Genomic DNA, 20,358 nt, shown 5'->3' with positions numbered 1-20,358 from the left:
TGTTTCATTTTGTCATTTATGCTATTTGGAATAATGTTTTATTGTATTTTAACAATATATTTTGTTGGAAGCCACCCTGAGCCCGCTCACAGGAAGGGCGGGGTATAAGTCAAATGAAACAAATAAAATAAAGCAGCATCCGGAATAGTAAAGCCAATTTGGGAAATCAAGTTACAACTTCACCCTCCCACAGAAAAGTTTAGGTGTTTCATTTTGGTTCTTACCATGCAACAATGGCAGCAGCAAGCAAGCACTGGGCTGGCAGTGTCTTTTTTTCGTTAACAACATTCCCTAATTGGATCTCAGGGGGAAAGAGTCCTTACACTATGAATTAACTCTGTTGGCAGGCAATCTGTTGGCAGAAAGGGGGAGTGTGTGCACGACTAGATCTTTTTAAGTTGCTACCCAGGCACTGGTCTCTCTCTCTCCCACCACCATCAGGGCACTTGGACAGCTTGTCGCTGTGAGGAAAAGTGTTGTTGGGTCAGGTACAAGTAGTTTGTTCAATCAATCAAACTTGATTTTTAAAAAAACCTGGTAGATTTTAGTCAGAGGCTGCAATCCTAAAGACACCTCTCTAGGAGTAAGCACTACTGAATAACATGGAGCTTACATCTGATTAGATCTGTTTACGATTGTATTTGGGGGGTTTCTCTTTTTGGAGTCAAATGAAACTCTGGTGACTTCTAGAGCCACCCTATGTCTCTTCCAGGTTTTTCCTGGTAGTGGCAGAGCAGAGTAGATGACATTGCAGCCTCCAGCCATTATGGCAGGCCTGGAAGCCCAGGATTCATAGGAGTAGTGGAGTAGAAAGGGGGAGGGGTTGTTGGTTAGAAACTGCAAATGGCCCCATTACTTTTTCATGCACCTGTGTGTTATGGCAAGGATACTCTCTATATTGGGAGGAGGGGTCTGAGTCTTGCTAACTTGTACCATTTCCATCTAAAATCAACAGCTGGTCTCCAAAAATGGAAGGGCTGCTTCAAGAAGGCAACATGCACACCTGCCCAAGTTCCCACTGGAGCAGGGGATCTCCTGTCCTCAGCTCCAGTCAGTGGGAGAAAAACCACCAAGACAATAGAGGAATGGTCCTATCTGACCTTGAACATTTCTCTGACAAATAGTATGACTGCTGCTAGCTGTGTTCAAATCAGGCAAAGAGGAACCCACAGTTCAGGAAAAGGAAATTATTATGCACAATGGTACAAAAGACTTGTACTGAAATGAAGTGAACAAGTGCTCAATAAATATGCTGTAACAATAACATTAAATATCTTACATATACTATGGGCCAAGCTACAAGTGACACTTGAACAGCAAGTAAACAGACTCAAGTGTATTCCTTCCTGTTCACTTGTGCCCCACTTGTGCTCCACTCAAGTAAACAGGGAGGAATACATGTGAGTCTGTTCATTTGCTTTTCAAGTGTCATTCGTCACTTGTAGCTTGGCCCTATATGCAATGTCCAAATCCCAATTGAAAAATATTTTGTGGGGTTCCACTTTGCTTGATTAGTTCTGTATTCAAGGAGGCTTGTCTGGTATAGCGAACTGTGTTCAGGCTTCCGGGTGATTCACGGTGCAATCCTAAGAAGTGTTTGATTTCAATGACCTTAGACTGGAGTAACTCTTCTTAGGATTGCACTGTTGGTGAGTCATACTTAGAAACATGCTTAGAGTCCTACTCAGTTTATGGGGGCTTACTCCCAGGACAGTGTTCTGAGGATTCCATGGCTAATTACAAGTATGTTTCACTATAATCAATGGATTAATTGTGGTAGCCAATGTATTAAAGCTTGCAATGCAGTCTTCATTTTAAACACAATACATTATTTTTAAGTGAGCTGTCTAATTATCCTTCTCATATTACAGCTCTAAATGATCCCCAATTGAATTCCAAAATTAAGAATTTATTCCTGAAACGGAAAAAAAAGATGAATAAATCATACCTGCCTAACTTCTAAAAGCATGGAGCTAAAAAATACTGATTAATTGGAATAAAAGATCAAGCTGATAGGAAAGAGGGAGTCCTCATTATTCATTTTTAAAATAAACTTATTTAGGCTTCATGAAATGAAAGCAGTTTGAATTTCTCATTCAAATAAAATACTAATTCCTCAAACAGTCATAATCAATAGGGGACATACTTGCTTCAAGTACTTGATGAGCAAACGTGACAAATCATATTAGTCTTAACTAGATAGTGTTCTGTGAGTTTCTGCAGCTTGGCTATTCTGCCAACGTTAATGCTCTTGATAAATTTATATACTTATCTGCAGCTTTCAGAGCTGGAGTGTGTTTTAATGAATGGCTACTGAAACCAATAAATCTATTTCACCTAATTGTGCCATGGATTTCATTTACAAGCTAATTGTATTTATTCATCTTTGTTCCACCCACGCAAACACCTTGCATGTTCTTTTTGCTGTATCTATTGGTTGACCTTTTCCAATCAGTTTCTCAGCAGATCAGGAGATCTTGGGTTGCCTCTTACTACAGAACTAGGAGACTGAAATATTTAGTGAACCCCTCTGTCCTTTAATAACTCAGTGTTTTGTTAATTTTGTCTTCACCGTATGTTCTGAAATGCTAACATGATGTTGATAAAGCCAAGTTTAACTGTGATGATAAGCAGAGGGAACCTAGACTGGAAGACACATCCTGGAAAGTGTGATGAATATTGTAATGTATTCATAGCCAATCCTTTTATATTATTATTTAACTTGCAGTTCAGCAGCTGTGGAAGAGTGGGATTGCAATAACTCTATAGAAGAACCACACAGGTCATTTATCCAAAATAATGTCTGACGTAATAATGTTCACAAATATGGCTATGGATAAGCCAGCACGGCCACAAATGAGGGCTTCAGTAAGCCTTATGCAGCCCCTCCCCTACATTTAAAGCTGTGCCCATGCTCAATAAATGTTATCTATTTATCTATTCATTTTTACCTGGACCCATTACTGGGTGTGGAACAAGTGAAGTAGTTTCAAGCACAATCAGATGAAGTCAAATATGCAATAAATGAGGAGGAACGAAGTGGTAGAGCCAAAGATGTCACCTGGCTAGAATTTGGAAGCCCAGCCAGTTTTTATTATCAAAGGTTGGTTGCCAGAGTTTTTCAATGAACACAGGGAACCCAGTGTTACGGATATATCTAGAACTATATCCATAACAGAGAACAATTGTTGGATTTGACCAAGAAAATCATAGAACATATCTTTGCAAACAGAAACAGGGCTAGCCCAGCCCCATAGCTAGGCATGCCACAAAGGGAACAAAGGCTTAGAGCTGACACCAAAGCTGGTTGTCAGGTTCAGAGCTCAAGATGATGTGTAAGCAGCTAGTATCCACAAGCAGCAAACACCACCGAATAGAATGAAGACCCTTGCTTTATGGCCATTTTCACATGCACCTGTAATGTCACATGAAACTTATGGAACAAAGTGTCTTCTTGCGCAGTTTCCTGGCACAATCCCGTTTAATGGCGCAATGACATCAGAAATCGCACCATTAAATGGGATCACGCCGGGAAATCGTGCTAGGAAGATGCTTCGTTCCATGAGTTTCACATGATCTTCTGGAGGCTTTGGCTGTGTGGAAACGGCCTATGTCAGACTGCCTGCAGCATGGCCTGATCCTGCTTGAACATCAGGGGTGTTTCTAGAACATGTGAACATTTCTCTCTACAGCTGAAATGTGTTTGCAATCAGAACAACTTGTCTCCACCAGTGTTCCTTGTGCTAATGAGATGGAATGCAGTAGACAACCTCCCATCCTGGTCTATGTTCTTGGAGCCCTCTGATCCTATGATCACATGCACACCTGTGTTCTCTCCCCTTATCTCTCTGAGAACTGCTTTGCTCAGAGCTTCAGTAAATTTTGAGATTTCTCTCCTGTGGCCTGACTAGGGTTGCTAGGTTGACTTACCCTCCTAGAGGGTGTGGGGAGACCCAACTTTTACCTTTCTGGAGATCCTTGCATGCACACCTGGTGCATGCACACTCATAACATGGCACAATGACATAATTTCCAGGAGTAACATCATCGCTCAGGTCCCAGGAGTGATCCTGGGCATCCCAGCAGACCGATTTGGGCCCCCAAATGAGCCAAATCAGCCTGGGAGCAGTCCCGAGGCCTGTATGATGATGTCACTCCTGGGAGAGACATAGTCACACTGTGCCAGGAGTGCGCCCCAAGAGGACCATTCCCATGCCTTTCTACCCTGTCAGCCAGGCGAGTGGTGGCAGGGGAATGAGATGGAAACAAGGGTTCCCCCCCTCCACAGGGGGACTGGCAACCTTAGGCCTGACTAGGCTCCAAAGCCTGAACCAAAGTTTTGAAAAGCCAAGAAACAGACTAAGAATGTCCAGTTTCTTGATGCTTACTAATATCAAGGCCAACCACTGTAAGGCAAGAAGCAGTCATTCACCTGAAGCAGTTATCAGAGCAAATTAGTTACAAGGTCAAGGGGAGGGAGGGAGATTGTGAACATTAATGCCTACATGGGTTTTGAGTCATCCGTGATCTGTTAGCCACCTTTCTACTTGCAAGAAATCAAGGTGGCTTACAATATAAATAAAAACAACCACAGATCAAAACAAAGTTTAAAAACAACGCAGTTTAGGACTGCCAGTGTCATAAACATAATACCTTGCTGATGAATGGAAGATTGGAGGCTGGCTGGAAGTTCTCCAACAAAGTCGGTCTCAAGGAGGGTTTTTTCAATGCAGGTATACTTACTGCCTCCTTGAGCATGGGTGGTACAATTCCTGCTCTCAATGAAACATTTACCACACCCCTTACCTGCTCAGCTAGTCCCCCTCTGGCTCTAATATGGGTTCTATGCTGTGTGCAATCAGCTTCACTTCAACTTTTCCACCAGCAGCTCTCTAGCCGTCATCCCTCTCATTTCATTACCATCAATTCCCCAGTAAACTAGGGAGACTTCTTGACTCTGTTCAGGGGAAGGGGGCACTTAGGGACTATTGTGGCAACAATTTTGGCCATCTCTTATGTTCCAAAAAGTGGTCAGGACTAGACACGGGCACAAACTGAAAAAACATTAATGAACTGGCGGTTCGTGGTTTGGTGCCGATGATGAACCTGAACCACAACTAACTTTTCCTGTTGCCGAACCGGTTCGAGGTTTGTGGTTTGTGGGCATCAGAACGGCCCCCATTGGAATTAGAGAGCCCATATTCCCGGGGAGTGTTTAACAAGCTCTCCTCCAGCCATTACCCAAGTTTGGTCAAGATTGCAATAGAGATCCAAGCTCCAATTAAACTCTCTCTGAGCCTTGCTACAAGTGACATTTTACACGTGAAGGATAAAGGTTCATTTTTGCACGTCTTTCTGGGAACTGAAGTTCCTCTCCCCCACCCCTTTTCCTTCTGTTCCTTCCCCTCGCTGCCTGAAGAGACAGAGAGATCCTACGGCAACATCAGCTTTTGCAAATCGTCTTTCTGTGTGCGTGGGGGGGGGGGGAAATGCTCCGGAGAAAGCTGAGAAAGTTGCAGCTGCCTGCCCCAAAGATCATTGAGAGCAGGCTTGTGACTGGAGAAATGATTTGCAAAAGTTGCTGTTGCCGCAGGCTTTCTCTGTCTCTTCAGGCAGCGAGGGGAAGGAACAAAAGGAAAAGGGGTGGGGGAGAGGAACTTTAGTTCCCAGAAAGACGTGCGAAAATGATCCTTTATCCTTCACGTGTAAAATGTCACTTGTAGCAAGGCTCTCTGTCTCTCCCCAAAGGCTAGCAAGCAGCAAGCAACAGCTCTGTCACACTCCACTGCTCACTGAAAGTGAAACCCAGCCTGGGAGCCCACTGCTTTTTATAAGCTGAGGTCCCATTGAGCAACACAGGAGGTCTGTGGTTGGCCGTTAGAGCTACCTATCAGAGTTTGCAGGGATGAGATTGGAGTGCCCATGGCTACAGAACTCCCCCTCCCTCCCCCGGGTGTCTTCTCCCAGGTTTTAACCACTTTGCAGCTCCATAGTTGGAAGTAAGACCAGCTGATCAAGGTAAACGGGCCTTCCATTCAGGTTTCTAGGGCGACGGAAGGAGTGCAGACAGAGTTCAGGCATTCCCCCGCTCCATTTCCAAGGGAATTGATTGATGGTGCCTGACTGTCTGGCTTCACGAATCACGGAAGAATGCACCGAACCGGGCCTCTAACGAATGCTGGTTCATTGGCCATGGACACTAACGAACCACTGGATCATGAATGGACGATCGGGCAGTTTGTGGGGTTTTTTGGTTCGTAATGCGGTTTGTGCCCATGTCTAGTCAAGACCTTGCCAGAATCATCAGCAGCCAAGTTGACTAAATATCCAAGCACCACTAGGTAATCATCAGGATCCAACAGGTGAGTGGGGCAGACCATCATAATGGGTCCACCATCTATTAGAGAGCCACCTACATCTTTTTTGGTAGGCTGCTCTGTTCTGCATTAGCTGAGGCTTCTAGAGAATCAAGGGTAGCCTTGCATTTTCATTCATCTGTTTATTTATTCAAGATTTTTAACCCAACTTTCTCCAATGACAGAATCTTCCTAGCATGATCTCCTGGCATGATCCCTTTTAATGGCCTGATGACATCAGAAAAAGGGCCATTAAATGGGATCATGCTGGGAAATGGCGCTAGGAAGACGCTTTTACGCTGTGAGTTTCGCACGATCTTTTGGGCGCGTGCCCGTGTGAAAATGTCCAGTGTCAATATAGCTCAAGATGAACAACTCATTACGGTAGATTAGCCTCAGGGTGATAACATTATAAATGATAGCCTGCAAGTTCTGAGTAAACAGCAAAAGTGCTTCACTTAGAGTTAGAGAATAAAGTTCCTGATCATGGTTTCAGCCTGGGCTTTTAGGCATAGCTTCAGATCAAGGACTACTTCAGGGCTATGTAATCCTTCAGTAGGTACAGATAATTATTTGGGTCAATCACAGATTTTAAAAAGCACACTTATTATTTGTAGGAGATGCCTTGCAACTTAATAATATAATAAACTGATCTACATCAAAAAGCAATTACCTTAAAGTTGCCATTGGATGCCATAGAAAAATACCGTAAGTTTGTTAAAAAGTTAATAATCAGTTGAACACAACTTCTATTTAAGCGATCATCTTTTGATGGAGGAATTTTCATTCCAATGGAGCAGGATTCTTAGGCGAAAGGAGGTACTGTATCCAACTCTAGTTAAGAAATACGAATGTGTGACACTGATTTTAAATAGGACTGTGTATTGTTGTTAGAGCACTGGAGCCCAGCCCATACAATATTCTTGAACTGGAAGGAAGAATTTAACAGTTGGCATGATCTTTCATTGTATTAATTAAAAACCTTTCTTAGCATCATGAATAGCCTTCAAATTACTCTGGATTAAAATGAAATCAGAACATGTGAATGACAAGTAGAAATAATAATAAATAGGAACAAGAAAACTATTCAAGCACAGCAAATCCAAAGTTGTCATCCTGCCACCCATTGGTGGCAGTATTGAGGGGCAATACTGTCCCCCCTGCTATTTAATGTACATATGTGCCCCCTCACCCAGTTGGTATGGAGTTTCGGACTTGGGTGCCATCAATATGCAGATGACACTCATTTGTATTTGATGATGGACGGCTGGCCCAACTCTGCCCCAAATGTCCTGGAACGTGCCTTTGGAGCTGTGACTGGATGGTTGAAGCAGAGTCGGCTGAGACTGAATCCCTTGAAGACGGAGGTCCTGCATGTGGGTCTAGGGTCCATGGGTGCAGGACTCCGGCTCCCCACTCTCAATGGGGCGCCACTTACGCTGGTGTCGAGAGTGAGGAGCCTTGGGGTGGTCCTGGATGCTTCCATGTCTATGGAGGCACAGGTCGCAGTGGTTGTTTGATCCTCATTTTTCTATCTAAGACAGGCTTGACAACTTGTCCCTTGCTTATCGACCCATGACCTTATGACAGGGATCCAGGCAACAGTCACCTCCAGATTAGACTACTGTAACTCGCTCTACACAGGGCTTCCCTTGGGCTTGATCTGGAAACTGCAGCTGGTTCAGAATGCAGCTGCACGGGTGGTTGCCAGAGCTCCAATCATGGCACATATAACATCCATCCTCCATCAGCTGCACTGGTTACCGGTTGAGTACTGGGTCCGGTTCAAGGTTCTGGTGCTGACGTATAAAGCCCTATGCAGACTGGGCCCAGCATACCTTCAGGACTGCCTCTCCCCATATGTTCCCCGGAGGTCACTTCGATCAGCCACTAAGCACTTGCTAATGGTCCCTGGCCCCAGGGAGGTCCTCCTGGCCTCTACCAGAGCCAGGACCTTTTCGGTCCTGGCTCCAACCTGGTGGAACTCTCTGTCTGAAGAAACTAGGCCCCAGCAGGATTTGTTATCTTTCTGCCAGGCCTGCAAGATGGAGATGTTCCGCCAGGCATTTGGTGGGGGCTAGGCTGTCCTCTCACCAGCCATACCATTGAAGACCACCCACCACCCATGCAGAAGCTTATAAGTGTGACGCAGGGCATGATGCAAGAGCCAAGCCCTGCATCTAAAATGCTGTATTTTAATATTTATATCCACCAATTTTAATTGTCTATCGAATAATGTTTAAATGTTTTTATAATGTTTTTATTGTTTTTAATCTTTATGTAAAAATCATATGTTGTTACACCGCCCTGAGCCTGACGGGGAGGGCAGTCTAGAAGTGTAATAAATAAATAAATAATAAATAAACTGAAGCAAGTTAGAATTGCCTCTGCAATGTGGTTTGAAGGTTCTTATTTCCACACAAAACAGTCCCAGTTTCTAAAAGTCAACACCAGTATAATGAGCACATTGAATCCAATGGGTTCACATCCAAGTATGAGTAGACAGAAACAGCATGATAGCACCACATTCTTATATTCCATCAATGACTTGCTTTAAGTCAGCAGCAGAAATTCATTCCTTGAGATAGTACACAGAGAGAGGGACAGATGACAGAATCAAACGCCTGACATTTTCCCCTAGCAGCAGTTCAATCCTACGCAGCACTGCAAAAGATGTAACTGAATGTTCTGCTTTCTCAAACAAATATAACCCTAGTGGCATGTGTGTGTGTGTGTGTGTGTGTGTGTGTTATGTACTGCCAAGTTGCCTCTGACCTATAGCAATCCTATGAATTAGAGACCTCCAAAATGTCCTATCATTAACAGACTCAGATTCTGCAACCTGGAGTGTGTGGCTTCTTTTATTGAATCAAGCCATCTCATTTTAGGTCTTCCTCTTTCCCCAGCATTATTGACTTTTCCAGAGAATCTTGTCTTCTCATGATGTGACTAAAGTATGATAGCCTCAGTTTTGTTATTTTAGCTTCTAGGGAGAATTCAGATTTGATTTTATCTAGTACCCACTTATTTGTCTTTTTGGCTGTCTATGGTATCCACAAAACTCTCCTCCAGCACCACATTTCAAATGAATCAATTTTCTTCTTGTCAGCTTTCTTCACTATCCAACATCCTTACATGGCAATGGGGAATACCACAGTTTGGATTATCTTGGTCATGGGTCCCAGAGAGACATCTTTATCTTTAAGGACCTTTTCTAGCTCCCTCACAGCTGCTCTTCTGAGTCTCAGTCTTCTGATTCTTCACTGCAGTCTTCCTTTTTGTTGATGATTGAGCCAAGGAATAGAAAATGGCATGTGAATGGCATATGTAATGAGCATTTCTTTAAACATAATTTCTATAGTTTCCCCTTTTTTCATTTTTTGTTTTTCTTGGATGCAAAATAAGGAAAGCTATAATACCTTTTAAGAAACTTCTCAAATGCTAGCACAGAACTTTGCTCACCAAATTGTTCTTAAGAGCTATGAAGTTTTCACTAAAGTGTGAGACAGCTGCCTAAAGAATGTTGATCAATAGATTCCAAGCAGATAGTAACTTAAGTCTGACAGCCATATATATTATTAGATTGAACCTTGCAGCAGAAATCTATACATCCAACAGGTTCATTGAGGGTAAATGATAGAATGATTACAGGTGTATACAAAAGAGTGGGAGTGATGGAGGCTGCGGCTATCAGCCAAGATGACATACATTATATTTGCTAGATAAGGTGCAAAACCATGGAAGAATAATTGATTTGTCCAGTGGCATGCAATGACTTACCTGTAGCCTCTTTATTGTAGTGCCAAATAAATAATGAGTTTTTGTGGTCCAGGATATGGGACGTTTCCAGTCACTTCTCCATTTTTAATTTAAGGACCGATCCTAAACTATAGTAAATCAGCCGAGCTTCAGTAAAGTGATTGAGTTATGTTGATTTACCCCCCTAGGGAAGATCTGGCTTTTAGACTCCAGCAAGTGAAGCAATTAGTGTAAGTTGAATAATCAATATTAGAACAAAGCAACTCTGGCATTGGTTTCTCCTTAATGTTGTGTCAGCACTTTCAGTGTAAAACTTAACTCTCTTTCCTGCAGGGCTTTATAACTTGTCTCTAAATTTTTATCTCCAATTTTCAATCTTGACCCACATTCTTATTATAGCTACATAAATAATGAGGCTAGAAAATGATCAGAACAAAACTTCTGCCTTTACTGTAGTGACAAGGGAAATATGAGTGGTGGGAAAGTCAAGGAGGCTACTGTAGATGCTGAGGTAGCCTTCCCCGATACAGTCTGGCCACCAGAAAGAAGAAGTTTACATTTTAGTCCTTCACTATCTTTATCCCAGGTATGAGTATTGTACTAAAACGAGAATAATCGGGCTACCCAAATATACCAAGTACATTTTTGGATTGGATCTGTGAATTGCATCTGCTCTTTTATGCTACCGGTTTTATCTGTTTTATTTTATGTTTTTAAACTGATGTGATCAGACTGATGTGGTCCACTCTGCACCTGCTTGTGAGGAGAGTGGACTATGAATTAAATAAACAAACAAACAAACAAACAAGTTTTTGTGCCTAAACAAATCAATACAGAGTTTATGCATGAAGGAAGCCCCCATTTTCAAAGAGTCAACCCCTTTGACAATTTTCATCTTTGAAGTCACAAATCAATATGCTGAGGCTCTCACCATATATGCCATATTCACCTGTCAAGATGTTCTCATTATCCAAGATTTGGGTAGGGGGAGAGGTAGAAAGAATGAATTCAAGACCAATACATCTTACTTAAAGCCTTTTTAAATGTACATGAAATTTCATCAAAGGAGAATGCAGCATCTCATCGTACTTTGTACTGGGTTCTCCTATAGATTATAGACAAATGTCCAATGTTACTTACTTCTTGAAGCTGAATTTAGTAGCTATTATACAGAGGGCATCTGCAAAATTAAAGACAGTTGGCAATTTGATTATTTGTGGCAATAGGGTTGCCAGGTCCGTCTGTCCTCCCAGCAGGAGTTGGGGGACCGGGCACCTACCTGCTGTGTTCTCTTTCATGTGCGTGCAAAGCACGCATGCACTCCTGAGCCCACATGATGATGTCACTTCTGGGAAGTGACATCATTGCGTGGGCCACAGCCACCCTGGGAGTGCTCCTGTATGCAACAGTGGCCCGATCTGGACTTATTTGCGCCCAAACCGGTCCTGATCAGGCCCAAACTGGCCCAGATCAGGCCCAAACCAACCCAAATTGGGCCCAAATCAGCTTGAAATATGCCACTGCAGAGCGTGGGAGCACTCCTGTGGTCTGCAGCAGCCCAATCCAGCCAGATTCAGGCCTGCGGGAGCACAGCCCAGGAGGCCTGTGCCTCCCCTGCCAGCCAGGTAAGTGGGGGTGGGGGTGGAGAGTGGGAGCAGGGGATCCCCCACCCACAGTGGGGGACTGGCAGCCCTATGTGACAACTGTACATATATGCCAGAAATAACAGAAACAGAGTTAAGAATCAAGTTCTACGTTGCCACAAATTCTGTCTTTAGGCTGTCATCTCCAGCGCTGTAGACTGTTTACTTCATATTTTGTATTGATACACAGATTAAGTATCTTTTGATTTCTGTGCAGAGATAAGATGAAGGTTCAATTTTTCAAACAGTTTTGATACAACAGCCATTTTTACTTGCCTGTTTAGCACATGTTTTCTATCTGTGCTATTTAAGTTGCTTCCCTCCCTCATCATTCCCCATTAAGAAGCCATGGAAAATTTTGAGTAGAAGTGTAAAAAGAGGAAGTAACAGCCATTTTGTTTAGTTACCTTCTAGTAGATTGGCACCCTGACCTAGATAGCCCAAGTAAGCCTGATCTTGTCGGATCTCAGAAGCTAAGCAGAGTCAGCCTTGGTTAGTAATTGGATGGGAGGCCTCTAATGAAGACGAGGAGTGCAGAGGCAAGCAATGGCAAACCACCTCTGTAAGTCTCTTACCATGAAAACCCCACCGGGATTGCCATAAGTCAGCAATGACTTGAGGGCACTCTCCACCACCTGTACACAGAGTCCTAGACTTGAAGACAGAAGTCCATAAATTTTAGTGTAATTGGATATTTGTGAATAACTGATGAATAATCTTGATTTCTGGAAGATGAATAGAATTTAGTCACTGCTTCAAGTAAAGTCATGCCTAGTTTCAGTATCTTCTACACCATATGTGATAATAAGTTGGACTGAACTAGAATAACCTTTAAAAATGCTCAGGAGACAGGAAGTAAGGAGACAAATGATCTGCAGACAATTATTAGTTGTTGTGTATTGTCTTTTTAATTAAGGAGTGTATTTACTGAAAGAAGAGAAACAATAGACCAGTGTTCCTCATCTTTTCTTTCATATCAGCAACAAGAAGAAAGAAGTCTGTCTCTGGTATTCCTGATTAGGCAATAAACATTTATAAATACAAAGTGAAGAACCTCATATTGTTCAATCCCAAATCACCACGAACAGAGAAGTTTGTAAATAAACATGACCTCCCCGTCTGAAACCTTCTCTTGATGTAAGGATCATGTCAACATTCTAATTAAACAGTTCTGAAGCCACTAATATGATCTTATTAAAAAGATGTTATTAAGAAAAGTAATCTGTTGGGGAATACAATGCAATTGGATTATGTATCACCACTTTTTCTTTTTTGCTTTTTCCTAAAGCACAAAATATACCATGTAGTACTTGCCAATTAGAAAAAAAAACACTTTTTGTAATCACTGTTGCACAGATGTCATGAATTGTAAATCAATAAAAAAAAGCAAAGTATTTCTTGAATATCTTTAAAAACTGTCCTAAGTACCTAAAATATTTTCATATCCATTGATAAATAGCATTCAAGTCTGCACATTTATTCCATAGTGGGGAAAATTTAAAAAGGAAAAAGAAGAAACATGGATACTGGAACAATTCAAGTAGTGAAGAGATACATAAGAACATAAGACAAGCCCTGCTGGATCAGACCAGTAGCCCACCTAGTCCAGCAACCTGTCTCACTCAGTGGCCAACCAGTTGCCCTAGAGGGTCAATAAACAGCATAAGGGCCAACACCTTCCCTTTGGGATTGCCTCCCAGCACTGGTACTCAGAGATTCAATGCCTCTGAGCATGGAGGTTACTGTAACTACCATGAACCTATCATCCATGAATCTATCTATTCCCATTTTAAAGTGATGAGTTGCTTTCTTGCAGTTCTGTGCTGTAGCATCAAACTACATGGGACAATCTGAAAACAGCATCACATCTTGGATTGTTCCACTATCCACATTTGTCATACAGGATGACAATTGTCACTGGCAGAAACTCTACTGGTTTGTGGAGAGTGAGATGTTTGATATAGTAAGTTGGATCTCATGATACATCAGCAGAAAGCTTCCCAGCTCCACTCTCCCACCAGCAGCCATTTCTGACTGAGAAAGTTTATAAATTTCCCTGGGGTCAGAAATGACTGCTGTGGAGCAAGAGAGAACCTAGAAGATCAGGAAGTATTGGGTGGCTCTCGCTGTGTGGATCCAACCCAATATATAAGCATGGCTAAGTATGAATTAGAGAGTCGTTCCTTCACTCTCTTTACCAGGTTGGAAGTACTACTGTTTTCGGTTATTATCCAACCATTCCATATGAGCCACTTGGTCGGAAGAAGAGGTTCTTCCATTAAAGGAAGTCTCCTTAGGCTGGAGGATGGTTTTAAATTTTGCTGAAGAGACTGGAAAGGTATAACACAATGAATTAAGTTTTAAACCATCCCGTGCACCCAAATAGTGATGTCCAGAATTGCACTGTTAACCCATTCAGAATCATCTCCTAAAGCCTGTGAACACCATTAAACAAACAAAAGAGGGTTTTTTTCCACCACTTACCAGTATCAGCAGTGCATTTTTTTCATTTTGCAGTTTTGAAGGATATGTGGGTGAATGGCACATTTCAGTACTTAGATATCATTACAAAACACTATGTCTTATAGTTCTTATACAAACAAAAAGCTTGGTATGACCTATTGCCAAAAATATGTATGTCAATCCTAGTTATATATATCAGATATGGGGAATACATTTTTACAGACATTTAGGCCAGAATACAGCACAGAGCTGGATATGTTTTAGCCAATTGATTTCAGTAGGCTTAAGTGTACTTGTTTGTGTAAAGCGCTGTCAAGTCACAACTGACTAATGGCAACCCCAGCAAGGAGCATTCCAGGCAAGTGAGGAACAGAGATGGTTTGCCATTGCCTGTCTCTGCAGAGTCTTCCTTGGTGGTCTCCCATTCAAGTACTGACCCTGTTTAGCTTCTAAGTTTCCCTTTTCTATAGCAGACTATTTTTTGCTCCTTTAAGATAAAATAAGCTATAGTATGTGCACAACACTTTTGGCAAAATAATATAATTCAAAACATTTCTTTACATTTCAAGAAAATGCCCAGTGAATTTAGAGGATCATCAGTCCTCTGCAAAATGTGAATGAAGACTGGATTTACTTGTCTTTGCAGTAGTGTTGCTGAAATCTCTTTGCGAAATCAGTACATTCTCAGGCTGACAACTAGCCAAACCAGTGCTTAAAACTTGGAAAGAAAAAAACTGCTTTATTTTACCATGGTGGAGACATAAATCATAATAGTGTGAACTTTTAACAACCTTCTTTTAACAATCTCTTTTGACTGTTCTTGAATCCTGTTTCAATAGGCAGAGAATGAAACGCCAACCTCCATGGTTCAATTAAAAGAACCAATGGCTTAACAGCTGTTTTTCATCCCCTACAAACACTGGTCTCTCCTAATTATGGCTGTCCATGAGCATTCTTATTTTCTTGAAAGGATATATTGACCTCTTTTCAGGCTAATGTTGAAAAGGGCTGGCTTTTTATTATTATGGATAGCTCTGTGGTGTCTAAAATTCAAAGAGCCACAGGCTACAATTCACCAAAGAAGGAAGAAGAGAGTGAAATAATAAAATGTGAAAATCAGAAAGAACTCTGTCTGGTGTCTCTGCAATGATGTGCCAGAGTGTATTGAGGGAGATCTAGGTGCAGGTGAGGTAGGCTGCTAACCTTGGACTCTGGAAGTAGCAGGGAGTATAATAGAGGTGATGCCCTCAATCTCCAAGGGAAAAGGTTTGTACTGCATCCTTCACAAGCACCCTCTGTAGAACAAGTTTAAAGTGGGAATCTCAAAGTCTCAAAAGCGTCCAAGTGCTAGTTCAGTAGCAAGAATGGATTGAACAATCAGATCCTGGAATGTTTTGGGGCACAAAAAGCAGAATTTAATCAGAAAGGATGTCAGCTTGGAGGTGAAACAGTTATTTGAAAGCTCTCTAGTTCTTGTTCAGAGCCCTCTGAATATAGAGAAACTGTTTTAAAAAAGTGGAAATCTCCATAGGTATTGGAACAAAGCTATGTTCAGATAGCACTTCAAAAACTGCATATCCCATCCCTCCTTTTGAAGATGGCTCAAGGCAAATGGCAGTCTTTCCCCAGAATTATGGGGTTTAATAATTGAGATTTGTGAGAGGTTTTGATCAGTTTTTATAGAAAATAATCAACTATGTTATTTCTAAAACCAAGAAGCACAGAATGTCTCTGATTCAGTGATACAGCATCTGCTTTATATGAAGGAGTTCCCAGGTTCAATCAGTGTCATCAGAGTGCTAAACTACACATTACAATTTTTGATGAACAGGTTTGGAATTCCCCGAACCTGACTTACTTTCCCTGCAGTCACACAGCAGCTGTGGGGAAATGTTTAAACTCTTTGGAACCTAGCTGGGCTCATAACTGTGGCATGGGAAAAGGAGTGTTTCTACTTTCTCCCCCCCCATGCCCATTTTCCTAAGCTGTAATGGCCCCAGCAGGGAGTTATTTGCATAACTTTGGTCCTATAGATGCTACTCCACCTGCAGCTCCAAGGTTATGCAAATAACTCCCTGCATAGGCTGTTTCAACTAGAGGTGGGCACGAACAGCAATACAAAAAAAAAAAAAGCCACGAACAGCCCAATACGCTGTTCTGTTACCTGAAGTGGTCTCCTTGCATTAAATATGATTTATGGGGGAATTAGCTAGCAAGGGAGATGGCTATACGAGAGGCAGTAACTGGGATCGAATCACCTGTGTCTATGGGGTCCCAATCCCAATAAGCCAAGTGAGTTTGGTGCTTCAAATCAATCAGTAACTTTTATTAAAGAACAGAACTTCATGCACATACACACCAATTACTAGGTGGAAATAATCACACACAGAGAGAGAGTCCTAGGAAATAAAGTCAGAGATTTGGAGTAGAGTAAGAGGGAGTAATTATATCTACCTATCCTGGAGCAGGGGGTCCAGTCCGTGTTGAGGAGGGAGAGAAGAGTGTAAAATGGCCAGCGTCCTCGGCAAGGTGAGAGGCTTAGAGCAAACCTCAAGGGAACAATGCTTGTGGATCCAGAAGCTCGCTCAAACGTGTTTGATTTGAATGGGGTCAGGGCTCAACCTTTACAGGCGAAATGTGCCCTGAGGTGGAGGAGAGTGTTTCTGGCAGTTAGGACAAAGACTCCAGTGGCTAGTACCTGGGCTGGACAAAAGGCTTGAGTACTTTGATTAATAGCTGCCGGGGTGTGTGAATGGGAAGGCAAAACTGGCCGGTTAGCTGGAATAATACACAGGAGCTAGGTTGATAGTTTTAGGGAGTACAATATCCCAGGAATGGCTGTACATGCTTATGAATGCCATTTGATTAGCTCCTCAATCACGGATAGGAAATCTCATCACGGAAGGAGGGAAAGGAATGTGCTAAGTGGGGTGACACTACGAGTCCTTTATCGCTCTGGTCATGGACAAGGCCAGGAAGATAGCAAGTCCAGTTGCCGCTTAATCAACCCGCTTACCTTTGTGGCATTCCATTCATGCCATGTCTCCCGGGCGGGACTCAGTAACTGATACAGGTCCTCTGCTGGCCAAAAAACAGCCATTTTATTCCAGAGGCCTGAACAGTTTCAATATCACCAGCAGCCATAAACATGAGGCTGCTATAAAAAATGGCGGAGGCCGGACCGACTGCTTACAGTTTGCGAGCAAGCTGTTCATGAGGCCCCATTCCCGGCGAACATGTGTTTGTTCCAAGCCCTCTTCGTGGCATTCATCAGCCGTTCGTAAAGCCAGACAATCTGGCTCCTATCAGTCAATTCCCCTGGCAACATAGTCATGGACTGTCTGAACGCTGTCTGAACTCCTTCTGGCTTTCCTTTTGGCTTGTTACTCCTCAAAGTAGCTTCCAGCAGACAGTCCAGTTTTTGCCACTGTGAAGAGAAAATTACATGAAAGGGGAGACCCATGGATCATGCCTTTCCCAGGGTGCAATCTCTCTTAAACTTGGGGGGTTTCAGAGGACAGGAAGGACTATATCCCCTGCAAATTTGGTGGGTATTGGACATTGGGAAGGTTAGTTTGTAACCCCTCAAAGTAGCTTCCAGCAGACAGTTCACTATTTGCCACTGTAAAGAGAAAATGACATGAATGGGAGAGATTCATGGACTCTCCTTTCCGCAAGTTCAGCTAAGTCCCAAGGGGGCCGTTCTGGCTCCCACGAACCTCCAACTACAAACATGTTCATGAACATGTCATGTCCGTCGATGTTCATGAATTCCTGTTCATGGATAGCAACGAACAACGAACATCATGTTTGTTTTTTTCCCTGTTCATGCCCCCCTCTAGTTTCAACTCAAGAAAACAGGTGGAAAGGAAGACAAGTGCCTCCCTCCCTCCATGTTGCAGTCATGAGCAGAATTGATTTCCAGGAGACTTTAAAATGCCTTTTCCTGCAGCTGCTGTGTGACAGCAATGAAAGTGAGTCAGGTCCAGAGAATCCCAAGTTGACTCTCCAAAAAACAAATATGTAGTTTCGCCTTGAGAGCTGCTGCTGGCATGGCAGAGCCCAGAGAAGGGGGCTGCACCAAGTATGGAGCAAGAAAGAAAAAACACTGGTGCAGTGGAAAATGTAACTTTATTCCAATATACTGCCCTTACATCTCATAGCTTGGCAGAAAAACAATGACAGTCTTCAAGAGATCTGGATGCCTTTGGCACTAGAAATTTTAGATGATTAATCAGAATGGCTCAACAATTAATCAAGGTGCATTACGCCACAAAATCCCTTATTGCATTAGCATTTCTTCTGACAGCAAGTAATAAAAACGATCTCTGTTTTCATTATATCCATGTATGACAGATCCCCCTTCACTCCCCCCATTGTGAGGTAAATTTTCCCACCAAAATTCAGTTTGCCTGCTTTTGCTAAGCAGTCCCAAGTAGTGTGTTAATGTTTGTGATTTGAAAGTCTGTCACATGCTATAATTTTGGCTTTTTAGCTCAGCCCAGCCACTTGATGGGGAGAAGCAGGAGCCCTCTTCCTTTTTGCTGGAAGAGGCACTGGAGACCGTATAATGTTCAAAAGAAAACAACTTTATTGAACAGACAGGGATTGAGTAAATTAGTCAGGGAATGAAAATGCAGAGGTGAAATTTTGTTGGTAGTGCAGAATACACTTTGAGTTATCAGGCAAAATAGTTTCCTTAAAGCTTAGTTTCTTATATTTTTGATTCTTTTAGCATTGAGAGGTGTTTAACATAATAATTAGTTACAGAAACAATGTTTCTTCACAGTTTCCTATGACAGCTCAGGCTTCCTGCAGTTAGTTTAAAAATATTTTGCCTTCACAACAGATCCGGGGTCCTCCTCAGAGACAAACCCTCTTTAGAAACTGGGCAGGAATTAACCTGTTCTCCATTTGAATGAGGCCAACTTTCCAAATGTGGTTTAAATTAGCACAGAAGACGCCCAAGTATAAGGACCAAATTAGCACAGGAGGCCAAAGTGTAAGGACCAAACACGTGCATTAGTCAAGGTGTGTATTCCAGAATTCTCAATCCAAAAATACAGGGCTCATTTTGGGCAGGAACACGCCAGAATGGCGTTCCAGTAGATCTAAAAAGAGACCTTGTGGGTTTGGGCCCCATCCACGTGATTCCTTTTCCTCCCCGCTGCCTGTGTCTTTAGCAGCAGGTGGCGGTGGAGGCAGCACCACCACCCCATCACCCCCTCCTGGATTCCCTGGTAGGAAACCAGGGTGGGGGTGGCCAGGGGGGGTGGCCAGGCAGGGGGGGCTGCATGGGAGGGGGTGGCTGCATGCGAGGGGCAGCCTGCGCAGCTTGTCCTCCCGGCCTGTACGCCGGTCAAGGTGGCGGCACAGACTTTTCCTCACGCCCGCCGCTCATTGCAGCTCAGGGCTGGTGACCACAGCCTTGGAAGGCAGCGCCGGCCCTGGCAAGCAACACCTGCCACTTGTCGCAGCTCAAGGCTGGCAGCCACAGCCTTGGAAGGCTGCGCAGCGCTGGACCTGGCAAGTGATGCACATGCTTGTTGCAGCTCAGGGCTGGTGGCTGCAGCCTTGGAAGGCTGTGCAGTGCCGGCCCTGGCAAGCAACGCCTGCTGCTTGTCACAGCGTTGAAGCTCAGGGCTGGCATCTGCAGCCTTCACAAGTGGTGCCTAGTCTCTTCTTCCCTGCAAAACTTAGAGAGGGCGTGTGGGAGAGGTGGGGGAGAGAGAGTGAGTGAGGGAGTGAGAGCGTGTATGGACTGGAGGAGAGAGAGACTGAGTGGGGGTGGGAGAGAGAGAGGGGGGGAGAGAGTGTGTATGGACTGGAGGGAGAGAGTGAGAGAGAGTGAGTAGGGGTGGTAGAGAGAGAGAATGTGTATGAACTGGAGGGAGAGAGAGTGGGGGGTATAGATAGATAGATAGATAGATAGATAGATAGATAGATAGATAGATAGATAGATAGATAGATAGATAGATAGATAGATAGATAGATAGATAGATAGATAGATAGATAGATAGATAGATAGATAGATAGATAGATAGATAGATAGATAGATAGATAGATAGATAGATAGATAGATCTCGAATTCATTTCATCTGATTCTCCTGAAATTTGAGGAGGGGGTCTGTAGTGGT

Source organism: Eublepharis macularius, chromosome 2 (assembly GCF_028583425.1).
Source record: "Eublepharis macularius isolate TG4126 chromosome 2, MPM_Emac_v1.0, whole genome shotgun sequence".
Taxonomy (NCBI): domain Eukaryota; kingdom Metazoa; phylum Chordata; class Lepidosauria; order Squamata; family Eublepharidae; genus Eublepharis; species Eublepharis macularius.
The sequence above is the reverse complement of the archived record's forward strand: the minus strand, read 5'-3'. Positions refer to the sequence as shown.